General features: G+C 39.7%; 1 long non-coding RNA gene across 1 annotated transcript; it reads right to left on the reverse strand.

The window, feature by feature from the left end:
- Nucleotides 1-7244: 7244 nt before the first annotated feature.
- On the reverse strand, nt 7245-8077 carry LOC131611792 (uncharacterized). Its single transcript, XR_009287141.1, has 3 exons — nt 7957-8077; nt 7735-7815; nt 7245-7370 (listed from the first exon to the last, which is right to left on the reverse strand). It is a non-coding gene; the product is annotated as an uncharacterized LOC131611792 (long non-coding RNA).
- Between the last annotated feature and the right edge of the window lie 5216 nt (nt 8078-13293).

The following is a 13293-nucleotide window of genomic DNA, read 5'->3' on the forward strand; positions in this document are numbered from 1 at the left end:
GTGGATGAAGAAGATATGGCCATACGAAATCGAACAGTCGAAGGGACTAGGCTAGCCCATCTAACTCCCATAGAAGAAACAGGAAAATTGCGTGAAACCTTTCAAGCATACATGATGATGTTTGCTAAATGTTACCACTTCAGTCCTTCTATGGCTCCATTTGTGAAAAGAGAGGTGGTTCCTGAATGGTTCACATGAGAATTCCCTGCAACTTCTCCAGATCAACAAGCTGAATCCATGGTTATCTGGGAGGCTTTCCTGATGCCTAAACTGTTGTATCATCGATTACGATCTCCAAAGAGCCACCGTAGCTTTTATCTTAATGTATCTTGATTTTTATAACAGGTGTTCCTCAACAAAAATCTCCCACCCTTTCTCCAGTTCTCGAGGGTGATGATCCCAACACCAAAGTTGCTTCCCCTGAGCATACTGAAGATACTCATTCGAATGATGCATCCCCCGTTATCAATCAAGACGAAGATATGGAGGATATTCCTCAACATTCTAACACTGGTGAGGTATCTGAGCAGTCTACCAGAAATGAGGACACTAACCTTGGAAATGAAGCTATGGACGAAGTCTCTAGTTTACATAAATCAAGCAATGTTGAAATTTCGACCTTTGGTACTATTGTTGCCCCTGCAATCACTTCGACCAAAACTTCTTCTGAACTCACTCCAGCCGAATTAGAACAACTTAAGAACACTGATCCTATAAGCTTCCTCAAAGCTATGATGAATGCCAAAAGCGTTTCGCCCATCATGGTTGAGACTTCTTCGAACATCTTGGTGGAAAGTGGTACGGGAATTGATACTCCAAACCTCCTTCGCCAGATAAAGAAGAAGTTCTTTGAGACTGACCTTATCGAAGTTCTGAGCAAAGATTCCACCAGCTGCTTTGGGTTGAACAATCTTTTAAAGAAGGTGGATCTACTCCAAGTCTCTGACGAAGCCTCACAAGTGATTGTTTCACTGAGTTCTTTACTTGATCAGCTTCAAGCTGATAACCTTGGAAAGCGAGAGGTTGACTAAAAACTCAACACGAAAGTAGCTTCTCATAGCTCTTCGTGGAAAGCTGCTAACGATTTAACTGCCAGAGCTGGTGCCCTTGAGTTTGAACCCGCGAATCGCAAAAAAGAGTATGACACTTGCGGAGCGAATATCAAATCTTGGGAAGAAGAAATTGAACGCCTCCAAGAGAAAGTGAAAGCTGTCAAGTCTCGCTAGGAAGAAATCAAGCAGTCAAAGCAAAAAGAATTAGATGATGTGGTACAAGCGGGGATTCAACATATCGAAACGGTGCAAAAATTAGTGACAGAGATCGAAGAGTTGAAGAAGCAACAGGCCACAATCGAGCGCCGCTTGTCTTTATGGGCCTTTCAATACTCTCTCAATGAAGAACAGTCTCCCTGCAGACTTTGCTTAAATCATAATAGTCTTTGGAATGCTTTTTTCCATTTTGAACTTGTCCTGCTTTTTGTAATCGAACTAGTTAATGAATATACATATATTACTTGTCTCTTAATTATACATATATTCTACCATGCAATGTCACAAATGATATTTTAACAATTTTTAAGTTGTCAAAACCTATTTTTCAACCATCATGATGACCTCGATAGCTTATACATGTAACATGATTACTCTTCGCAGCCACTTAGTTTTTGACTTGACGTTTCCACTCCACTAGTCGTAGCAGACAGTTAATCATGACATCACTTTTTCCAAAATGTCTAATTAAGACGTGCGTGTATCAGTTTCTAACATGATTACACTTAAACTTCCAAGACTAGAAACGACGGACTCCATATCTTCCCTCGGGGATCCCACACGCGGTCCAATCAGATCTCAAAGCGTAACCACTCTTCAAGACAAATATCCTCTATATAAACCTTACCATTTCTATCATTTCTTCATCATCTTCCACATTTTTCATCTTCTCTCTTGCAATGATGACACCTCTAACTTATAACAACATTATCTTTGCCATCCAGAAAGAGTTCAAACCCTCTGCTGGAGAGTTCCACCAAAATGGCATTGATGTTGATGAACTATTTGCCACCTAGAACTTAAAGGTTTATCTTGGAATCTTAGAAGGGTCTGTTTACCCGAACATGCTGGCTGATTTCTGGATGTTTGCATCCATCCAGATGGACTCAGAAGGGAAAACCACCATCGTTTCCCGAGTCTACGGTTCTTGCATTGTCATCTCTCCAACACTCATCTCTGAAGTGATGAGATGTGAAAACTCTGGTCTTGTTTTTAACAACTCTTTTGCCATGAGCACCTTTGATGTTTTAGCAAGTATTTTCGCTAATGATCCCTTCAACGCGCTCCTTTGCAGGATTTGGCATCAATTCCTGGTGGGTAACTTTTGCCCACGAAAGGAAGATCAAGAAAGCATCATGGTGAAGGACTTGGATTTCAAGCTCCGTGCTCTCCAGAAAAGGAAGATCAACATACCACTGATGATTTTCAAACATCTCACCGAAGTCGTTACCATTGCTGCATCTCGCCAAGGCAAACCCTCTTGTCTTCCTTACGGAAGATTGCTATCTCATATGTTTGTCAAACTAGGGATAGTAAAAAAGCTGCGCAAGGAAGGATCCCTTGACCCGTTCGTGGCGGAAAGCTTACCCTTGCTAAGCTTAGAGGATTTGCAGCATAGAGTCAAATGAAGGGTGTTGAAGGCATCGTGGGTCTTTACTTTTGTTTTGTTATCCTAAATATTTAGTGTTTCTTTTGTTTAGCAGGAATTTTTTGTAATTTTGGTTTGCATATAATGCAACCTATCTTGACCGGATGTATCCCTGTTCCTTTGAAGTAATGGAATATATTTTGACATTGTTTCTTTTCCTACTTTATATTACCTATCTTGCATAAGGATAAAGCCATTTTGTCGAATGTTTTACCATTTTGGCCCACGACATCTACGTTTGATATCTACGTTTTTGCAATCTTTACTTCGTGCATGACTAGCTTGTATCTTTTCAGATACTTTCCGTTTACTCTTAAGATCCTACGATCTTCTGCCAGTTCTTCTATCTCATAGGCATTATTTGAGAATACTTTTAAGATTCGAAAGGGCCTTCCCAGTGCGGAGACCATTTGCCTAAAGCTTAGTTCTTTCGATTTATAGGCAAAATAACTTTCCAAACTAAATCATTGTTAACAAATGTTTTACCTTTCACCTTTTTGTTATATGCTCTTGACACCCTTTCTTTTTGCCTTTTTATCATCTCCAATGCTCGAAGTCTTTCTTCGTCCAGGTTAACTAACTCATTCATCATCATTTCCCAATATATATTTGGGGGAATTTCTTCTTGTCTCTGAATCCTAACTGATTGTAGGTATATTTCGACTGGAAGTACTGCATCGTGTCCAAACGTCAACTGGAATGGTGTAGTATTGGTAGCTTATTTGGGAGATGTTCAACAAGCCCAAAGCGCCTGGTCCAAAGTCTTGTGCCAATTCTTAGGTTTCTTCCCTACATGTTTCTTTATCAGACCAATTATCACTTTATTGGCTGCTTCGACTTGTCCGTTTGCTTGAGCATAATAAGGTGTAGAAGTAAACAACTTGAACCCATCTCTTTCGCAAACTCTTGCATCTTTCGACCAGTAAACACTGATCCCTGGTTTGTGGTTATGCTTTCTGGGATTCCAAATCTATACAATATATGTTTTTGAATAAACTCAATCGCAGCTTCTTGGTATACATTGGCTAGTGGTATTGCTTCAACCCACTTTGTGAAATAGTCTATTCCTACTAATATATATCTCTGGCCTTTGGATTATTTTGGACGGATTTCTCCAATCAAGTCTAATGCCCAACCTCTGAAAGGCCATGGTTTTATGATTGAACTCAATTCGTTTGTAGGTGCATGTTCAATACTTGCGTGTTCTTGACATTCTTGACAACCCTTGGCGAACTCTATGCAATCTTTTAGCATAGTGGGCCAATACATTCCATAACGAAACAAAAGCCATTTCATTTTGTGCCCCGCTTGATGAGCACCACATGCCCCACTGTGCACATTCGAGAGTGCCAAGTAGGCTTCAGTTTCTCCCAGACATTTTAGTAAGACTCCTTCAGGGGTTTTCTTAAACAATTAATTTCCCATCAAGAAGTATGTTAAGGCTCTATATTTTATTTTTCTATCCGTATCTGTCGAAGGATCCCTCAAGTAGTTTACAATTGGACTCGTCCAATCTGTATCTGCTAAGGAATCTATATTTAGTACTTCGAATTCCTCTTCGTTGGCGAAGCCTAATTGTGAATTCTCCAGATCACTTGGAGACAATTTTGTGACCATTGATTTGCCTCTTACCTCAATTAACTCTTCTAATTTTTCCTTTGATACTTTGTATCCTGAGGCTAATTGTGCCAAATCTTTCGCTTCTTGATTGTTTATCCTTGAGACGTGTTTCAGATCCACGTATTCAAACTTTTTGAGCAACCTATTTGCTATGACAAAATACATGATCAAATTTTCTTTGATACATTTGTATTCTTTTGTCAACTGCTTTATCACTAATTCTGAGTCTCCTTTAATTTCGACTCTGGTTGACCCCAATTCCAATAAGGCTTCAAGTCCAACAATTAATGCTTCGTACTCAGCTTCGTTATTGGAGCATAGAGGGCCTTCAATTTTATACTTGAGCTTTGTTGGAATTCCTTCGGGAGAAATTATAAGAATACCAACTCCACTTCCTTCTTTATGTGTTGAGCCATTAAAGTACAACTACCAAGGCTTCAAATCCATATATTGCAGAGCATTTTCAAACACTACATGATCTACAATGAAATCTGATACAACTTGTCCCTTCATTGCCTTAAGAGGTTGAAAGATTAAAGAGTACTCAGTAAGGGCCAAAGCCCATTTGCCAATTCGACTATGCAACATCGGTTTGGATAGCATGTGTTTAATAACATCAAAATGAGATGAAACGTAAACATCAACTGGCTTTATATAATAGTTGAGTTTTATACAAGATAAATATAGACAAAGGCAGAGTTTTTCTATGGCACTATACCTAGTCTCTGCATCATTGAGTACTCTACTTAAATAATAAATGGCTCTTTCGATGCCATTTTCATCTTCTTGTGCTAACATGCTACCTATTGTATTATCTGAAGCTGAGATATACAGACGCATGTGCTTCTTCCTATTTGGGGGGGGGGGGGGACAAGATGGGTGGGTGCGTCAAATATTGCTTGATCTTTTCAAAAGCTTCTTGATGTTCAGCGTTCCATTCAAACCTTCCTTGCTTTAGGCGTAGTAAGGGGGAGAAAGCTTGCGTACGCCCACTCAAATTAGAGATAAATCTTCTTAAGAAGTTTATCTTTCCCAATAGTGACTGCAATTCTTTCTTCGTGGATGGAGGCTTTGTTTCCATGATAGCCTTCGTTTTATTCTGATTAATTTCTATTCCCTTTTTGTGGACTACGAAGCCCAGGGAATCTCCAGCTTGCACAAAGAAAGCACACTTAAGGGGATTCATCTTCAAGCCATGTTTTCTCATTCTTTCGAATGATTGGCTAAGAAGATCAAGATAACTGTCATCTGAAACAGATTTTATAACAATATCATCTATGTACACCTGCATGAATGTTTCTATAAAATCATGAAATGTAGAATTCATTGCTCTTTGATAAGTTGCCCCATCATTTTTCAAACCAAAAGGCATAACAACCCATTCGTAAGTGCCTATTGCCCTAGGACAACGAAAAGCTGTTTTGGACACATCTTCTTTTGCAATGAAAATTTGATTGTATCCTGAAAATCCATCTAGCATACTTAGATATTCGAAGCCTGCGGGTGAGTCTACTAACATCTCTGCCACAGGCATAGGATATTCATCTTTAGGGGTCGCTGCATTTAGATCACGAAAATCTATACATACCCTTAAAGAACCATTCTTTTTAATAACAGGTACAATATTAGCAATCCATTTGACATACCTCATAGTCCTAATGAATTTGCAACAAAGAATTCTTTCGACCTTGTCATACCCCAAATTTGTCCTACCCTTTCAATATTAACTGGCTTAGGCTTTGCATTCATGTACATACCTACATTAGGTCATCTAGCACTTCATGCATCACTAACCTATAATTTGAGACATGGGATCAGAGGCCTTCTAGTGAATTAGGGTTTTATTGGGTTGAGGCTCCTACTTCAGATAAACTTGTTTCAACTGGTCCTTCTGTGCGCACTGGATTATGGAATCAGGGTTTCGATTCATGGATATTGTGGATTTCCTCTTCATCAAACTTCAAAGTTTTTCTTCACCCATATACCACAAATCCAATGATTAAGGGTTTTATTCCCCTATTTTCGTGGTGATTCGAAGGATGCTGCACATTTGTGGAACTACAAGTCGTTGACATTGGGGTTCATGTAAGAATTTGGATCAAAGTCACTCTTGAGGCTTTTGGGATTAAAGGTATGAATGGAGAATGCATTAGGAGTTTCAATATGAAGCATATGGGGGAAAGTTACGTTTCAGATGTAAGGGAATTCAAACACACTCATTCATTCAAAAAAACATTTGAACATGGTTAAGAAGAGGTCCTTCAAGCTACAATCAAAGCCTCCTTTCAAGAACTCCAAGATTAAAAACAAGAGGAAAATAAATTTCAAAGTTTAAATTGGAAGAAAGTTATTACAAAAGGAGCAAATCTCATTACAAAGCCAATTACATTACACTTCCTTATATTTGCTATTTCATTACACCCTATCCAAAGTCATTACAAAAAGAATTACACAAAATATACATTTCCTATGTGCTGACTTTCTTTGTGCCGTTGACTTTTAGGGTCAACCGTTGACTAAAACTTTGACCAGACCCCTGGACCTATCTCTCTTCAGTTCGGCAGACCATTTCCACACCTCGCTCTTCATGTAACCCCCATAATGCTGAGTGATTTCATTTGTCACTTATCCTTGCCTTGGCTTAAGTTGGTATGAACCTGCACAAATAACTTAATTTAACATCAAGCATACACACACACACACACTTCCAGCTCTATCATAACAGTAACAAATTCAACCATGCTTTTAAATCAATTCAAGGGAGGAGAATAAGCACACAGTCCAGTATATTCCACTAACAGCCCGCAAACTTTCCCTAACCCACATCTACCAAACACTTGCAGCATATTTATACACCAATTGGACATATATTCAAGACAGGCTCCTATCACAAGGCTTACACCAGATTCAGCATCAATAGAAACCATACCTTGCTTCATCATTCACTTGTTTAATGCCATCCCTGCAGCTTTGACACAAGGAAGAGAATACGAGTCAGCAGCCCCGTACCGTGAACCAGAGCAGTCCCGCACAACCATGTACCTCTTCCTAACCTGTATTAACCGGCAACATACACAAAACACAATCAGGCTCGGCGTAAACCTACTTCAGTCATGCATAATCTATTCATACACAAACATGTCCATCATTGCTAAGATTCATCCATTCATTCAATACACATACCTATCCAAATTTTTCTAAATCACATGGTATTAACCTAGCAGTTACCAAACAGTGTCTCAAACGAGCCCAAACCGAAACAGTTCATAACAGGATTGTAACTCACTGTTGAAGTTAATTCAAAGACAAATCAAAACCTACACCATATGAACTCATTCACATCATGGCTCACATACTACTCACAAGAACATGTCAGGCCTATGTTCAATACAAATGACTCAGCTAGACATGACTTACCTCAAGCTTCCTCGTCTTCACCCATTCGCCATTTGTTCATTAACCCCCGATGCCATGTTCATGAGCCTGCCTTTCGCGGACCTGTGCATAAAAATTCCAAAGCCAGCCCAAGGAAATAACATGTTTTACATTCAGAATCAAAACGGTTACAAAAAGAAAAGAGAAGAGACTGAAAAATCAGAACAGACTTATGACATTGTCTAGACATACTCTCTGCTTTACCAAGGGTATAAGGATTTCGTACCAATGATTCAAAGTCTTCTCAAAGTCTTCGTTACCGGAAAATTCGATGATGAATCTGATTCGAACCAAAGCTTGCAAGCCTGTATCAAATTAAAAAGCAGAGTTTCAGAAACCAAAATTACTAACATTGCATAACTAGCATAACTTCCCATTCTAACTTCAATATCTAACTTCCTAGCTGGCTTATAGCAAAACTAACATTTCAGTTCCTAACTAACAACCTTTAACTGTCTTTCATACACTAACAGTTTTTTAAAACTAACTTTCCAAATTTACAACAACCAAACTAACGTGTAACTAACATCCTAACAGAACTCTCAACAAGTTACTAGCTAACCTTTGACAGAGATCCAAACCCAGCCTCACACTTCGATTTACTAACTTTTATTCCTATCAAGCACTCTCAAACTAACTGTTTTCTAACCTAGCAAACTTCCCTAACAGAATGATAACTAACTTCCTCTCCCTCAAATCACTCTTAATCCTCACTCTCAATCTCCAACTAACTTGAAACAGAAGTAACAAACTTCTAACCGCCAGATCCTCACCCTTCAATCCATAACAGAAAACTCTCATCCAAGGGCTCTCATCCACTCATCTCTAACTGATTCCACTCCCTCTCAATTTCTATAAATTCAAACCACCACTCTTCATCAATCTCTTCACGCCATAACCACCATTCCCACCTTCCACTCTTCTTCATCTTCAAATTCCCTCTTCACGCTCTCTGCAATCACTCTCTGCAACTACTCCCTCCATCACCATTCTTCGCACCACCTTCTATCTTCACTATCTTCATCCTCTCTCACTCCAATTCACTCTCCCACAATCCTTCATCTTCAACCTTCGCTTTCCCTCTGCGAATCATCACCTACACCACACCAGAGCTCCTTCGAAATACCTCTCGAAGCTTCGCCTCGAAGCTCCGACGAGGTAGAGCTTAACCTCCGCGATCGCTTAATCCCTCGGCATCTTGTTCTCCATCACTCGTTCTCACAGAAAATCAAACAAAAAATGAAATAGAAGAGGAAGAGGAGAACACATCGAGAAGAAGAAGAAGAAGTAGTTGTGAACACGAGAAATTGAGTGTACCTGAGTCAAAGATCTCCATAACTTCTCTACAGCGTTTATTTCGCTTTGCTCCGCAGCGTTTATCTCCCCTTTCTCCGCGTGGCTCATCTCTGGCTTTCTGAAACTGAGCATCATCATCTTCGTACCGATTCAGGTTTCGTCTTCTCCGAATCCTTCGTTTTCCCTTAGAACTTAATCTTGCTTTCATTTCGTTTCCCCCGATCTATGAGATTGTGAACGCGTTGGGTGAAATCGGTAGGAGTTTTGAGATCGGAGAATGTTTTTGAGTCAATTTTGTGTGAGATTAGGGCAGAAGAGGAGTCGATGGAGGTGGCGACGCCACCGGTAATCGCTCCGGTGCGAGAGTGAACGAGAGGAAGAAGAGAGTCTGAGAGGCGAATAGTTACTATGTTCAAATCCTAATTTCCCTTTTACTTTTTTATTAAACTGGTGGAATAATTGAGCTTGATTAGATTTAATTAGGATTGATTAGATTTAATTAGGATTGATTTTGTTAATTAGGCTCATTAAGCAAATCTGAATTTTAATCAATATTAGTGATAAAAGGTCTGATAATGTGAAACTGGATCAATACAAATAATCATTGGGCCTGCAACGAATTTTCCAGCTCCACACCCCCATAGGCCCATACACCACTCTCTCTTTTTTTTTTTTTGACATAAAGAAAACTGGACAAAAACAAATCCGTATGGGCCAAAACTTGCCTTGGGCCTGCGCCCAGTTACTAATTGCCCCCCTAAAATCAGTTTGCCCCCCCCCCCCCCTTGCCTTTAACTTTAGTTTTAAATTGTTTCTTTACTATTTTCTTTCTAATAACTAAAACTAATCTTTCTAATACTCCTTTTAGATTTTAATCACAAATTTTGACATATAAAAATGGGTATAAAATGCTAGTTTTAGACTATTTTGTCATAGGTTCTTGCTTATAATTTCCTTCATAAAATCAACATAAAAAATAGTAGTATTTTTAATTCATTTTTGTACTATATTTTTGACTTGTTACTATATGCTTGCATGCCAATTTTTATACCATTGTGTTACTCACTATTGACTTCCAATTGCGATCTTTACTTTCATGTTCCTTTATTCCTAACCCTTAGGTAGAAACCATGATAACATTAGGTAGAAATTCCCTTCATACTTAGGCTAGTTTCTTTTCCCTTTCAACCATAAAACACTCTAAAAATACTTGAATAAATTTCCCATAAAAAATACCAAGAAAACTCATAAAAAATGACTAATAAATACTTTGACTAATAAAAAGGGAATGGAAGCTTGTAACTTCCCTTGCTTAAGGGATGTTCGAGTGCTTGGGGCTCCCTTGCTTAAGGGTTTCATTCAGGCGTAAGTTCCCAACCTTTAAAAAACACAAACCAAAGAGTAATTCGAGTTTCCCTTGCTTAAGGGATTTCCTCGAAACACTCAAACTCTCTCTCTCTTCTCTCGCTTTCTTAAGGGCACCGTTATTTCCGCTCCATCGCATCCTAGGCTGTCCCCTTGTGCAAGAGCGCGAGCGTTAACTCCGCCCAACTAAAAAACACAAAAACAAACAAAAACTATGGAGCCGAACTACGGCGCTCTGATTCCTGAAAAGGATACGTAGGCATCAAGTTGCGGGGCTTGAACGAGCACACTTGTAAATATCCCTTCTTTTCCCCGTATTTCTTTTTGCATGCATTCGCATTTAGACATAGATATAGTACACACCCTTTAGATAGAAACAAACATAGGTGGATACCATCGAGTACGATGGGCGCGAGGGGTGCTAATACCTTCCCCTTGCGTAACCGACTCCCGTACCTTGATTCTCTGGTCGCAAAACCCTGTTCCTTCCTTTGTTAGGTTTTCTGATATTCCTTTCCCTTATGGGATAAATATATTGGTGGCGACTCTATTCATTTTTTCGCGAGCGTGCGACAGCTGGCGACTCTGCTGGGGATTGCCTAAGCAAGTCGATCCTAGCCTTTGTTTGTTTTATTTTATTGGGCGTTTATTTGTTTTATGTCTATATCTTGTATATATGTTTGCATGTCTATTTGTTGCTTGCATATCATGTTTATTTCTGCTTGCACATCATGCATATGGATTATATTTTGTGTTCCTTGGGGTCTTCTGTTTTGTTTTGCAGGTGGGGGGTTTGTGTGAGGTAAAAGGCCCACTACCCAGGCCAGTGACACATAGGATTAGCGTGGATGCTCATGTTGACTCCCGTAGCGCTTGCTATGGCTGAGATTGACATGGGGTACCACAACTGGGCGAGGTTCTTTCATGGAACACTGTGTCTGGCACGCTTGTTACCTCAAACACTTTGTACCCCATGGGAACTGTAGACCCTAGTGACCATTAGGGACCACTTGTCCGTGTCTAGACTTCATACCCGTGAGATTGGGGTGGGACAGGAAACCTTGACACCTACATACCATTGCTTCTTCAGAGTTGAGGTCGGACCTTTATTTGGTCTGTTCTCATGGTGCTTGATATTCTGGTATTCAAAAAGGCGTCGAACCTTTGATCCTGTGACACTTGGCCTGTACAGAAGCTTCACATCAGCTGTTCAGAGGATTGTGTGGTGGTTACTCAGATCATATGGACCTTGATCCCATGCCTGCATTGCATAACATCATTGTTTTATCCACTTCATTTGTGAGGGATCCTAAAGTCTATTTCCAAAAAGAAAATATACAAAAAAGAAAGAGAAGAATAAAAAGAGAAAAAAGAAATAGAAAAAGAGAAAAGATATTCTATACAAAAAATGCTTTGATTCCAAAAAAAGAACAAAACAAAAAGTGTGCGAAAAGACTTTAGGATCCCTTGGAAATGAAACATTGCATTCATATCATGTTGCATGTCATGGTTCCATATCAGAAGCTAATTGGGGTCCCTTTCAACAGATTTCCGCTTCATCATAAAAGCTGACTTCCCTACATCCGTATCATACAAGGATTAATCAGAGGAGAATCATGGACCGTCTTGAACAAAATCAGGCAGAACTTCGTAAGGACTTGGATACTATGGGAGAAAGGATGACCCAACTCTTTGAGACTCTCCATGTTATTGTTCAAGGGCAAGAAGAGCTAAGACAAAGTGTTGCTAAGTTGACTAATGATACTCCGACTACTGTTGCTAATGGGGGATCAAAACCTGTGCCCGTGGAAGTTCCTAACAAGGAGGATTCACATCATGAGAACGATTCTGAACTCGAAGCTTTCAAGTTCCCAATTGAGGAAAATGAGAGGAAATTTCATCTCTTGGAAGAAAGACTGAAGGCTTTAGAATGTCGAGGCTCCTCTGGTTTGAATGCTATTGATTTGTGCCTAGTGCCTGATATCAGGATTCCTGCTAAATTCAAAGTCCCCAATTTTGAGAAATACAAGGGTATCACTTGTCCGATGAGTCACATCAAGGCATTCTGCAACAAGATGGCACCGTATACAGAAAATGACAAGCTTCTCATGCACTTCTTTCAAGATAGCCTAAGTGGGGCATCCCTTGAGTGGTATACACGACTTGAACGAACCCATGTCCGTACATGGGATGAATTAGCAGAGGCTTTTCTCAAGCATTACAAGTACAACAGTGACATGGCTCCTACTAGACTACAACTCCAAAGTTTAACTCAGAAGGTTGATGAGTCTTTTAAAGAGTATGCACAAAGATGGAGAGAATTAGCTTCCAGAGTCCAACCTCCTCTTTTAGAACGAGAGCTTGTAGACATGTTCATGAATACTTTGAAAGATCCTTATCTGAACATGATGGTTGGATGTGCTTCCTCCGAATTCTCAAATTTGGTTGTCGTAGGAGAAAGAATTGAAAACGCCTTAAAGATGGGTAAAATTCAGGATATTGCTAATGTTTCCGAATTCACAGAAGAAGAGAAAAGTGAAACAAACGCGATCTCTGAGATTGAAGAAGAGGAAGTCCCTGGTCATCCTCAAGTTCAGGTTCCTAACTATCAGATGGTCCTAGTTTCTCCTGGCCAATATATTCCACAAGCCTTTGCCACCACTATCAATCAACAACCTCAGATGGTCCAACAACAACCGATTCAGTATTTGCCACAAAAGCAATGTGTTCCACATCAACAAGGTCATCCGAATCAACGCCAACCTAGAAGTAATTTGGAACGAAGAAATGCTCCGTTGGACCAGATTCCTATGACATATAGCAAACTTCTTCCATATCTAGTTCAAAGCTCATTGGTGGTTCCCAAATCTCTAAAGCCTC

Source organism: Vicia villosa, linkage group LG6, assembly GCF_029867415.1.
Source record: "Vicia villosa cultivar HV-30 ecotype Madison, WI linkage group LG6, Vvil1.0, whole genome shotgun sequence".
NCBI lineage: Eukaryota > Viridiplantae > Streptophyta > Magnoliopsida > Fabales > Fabaceae > Vicia > Vicia villosa.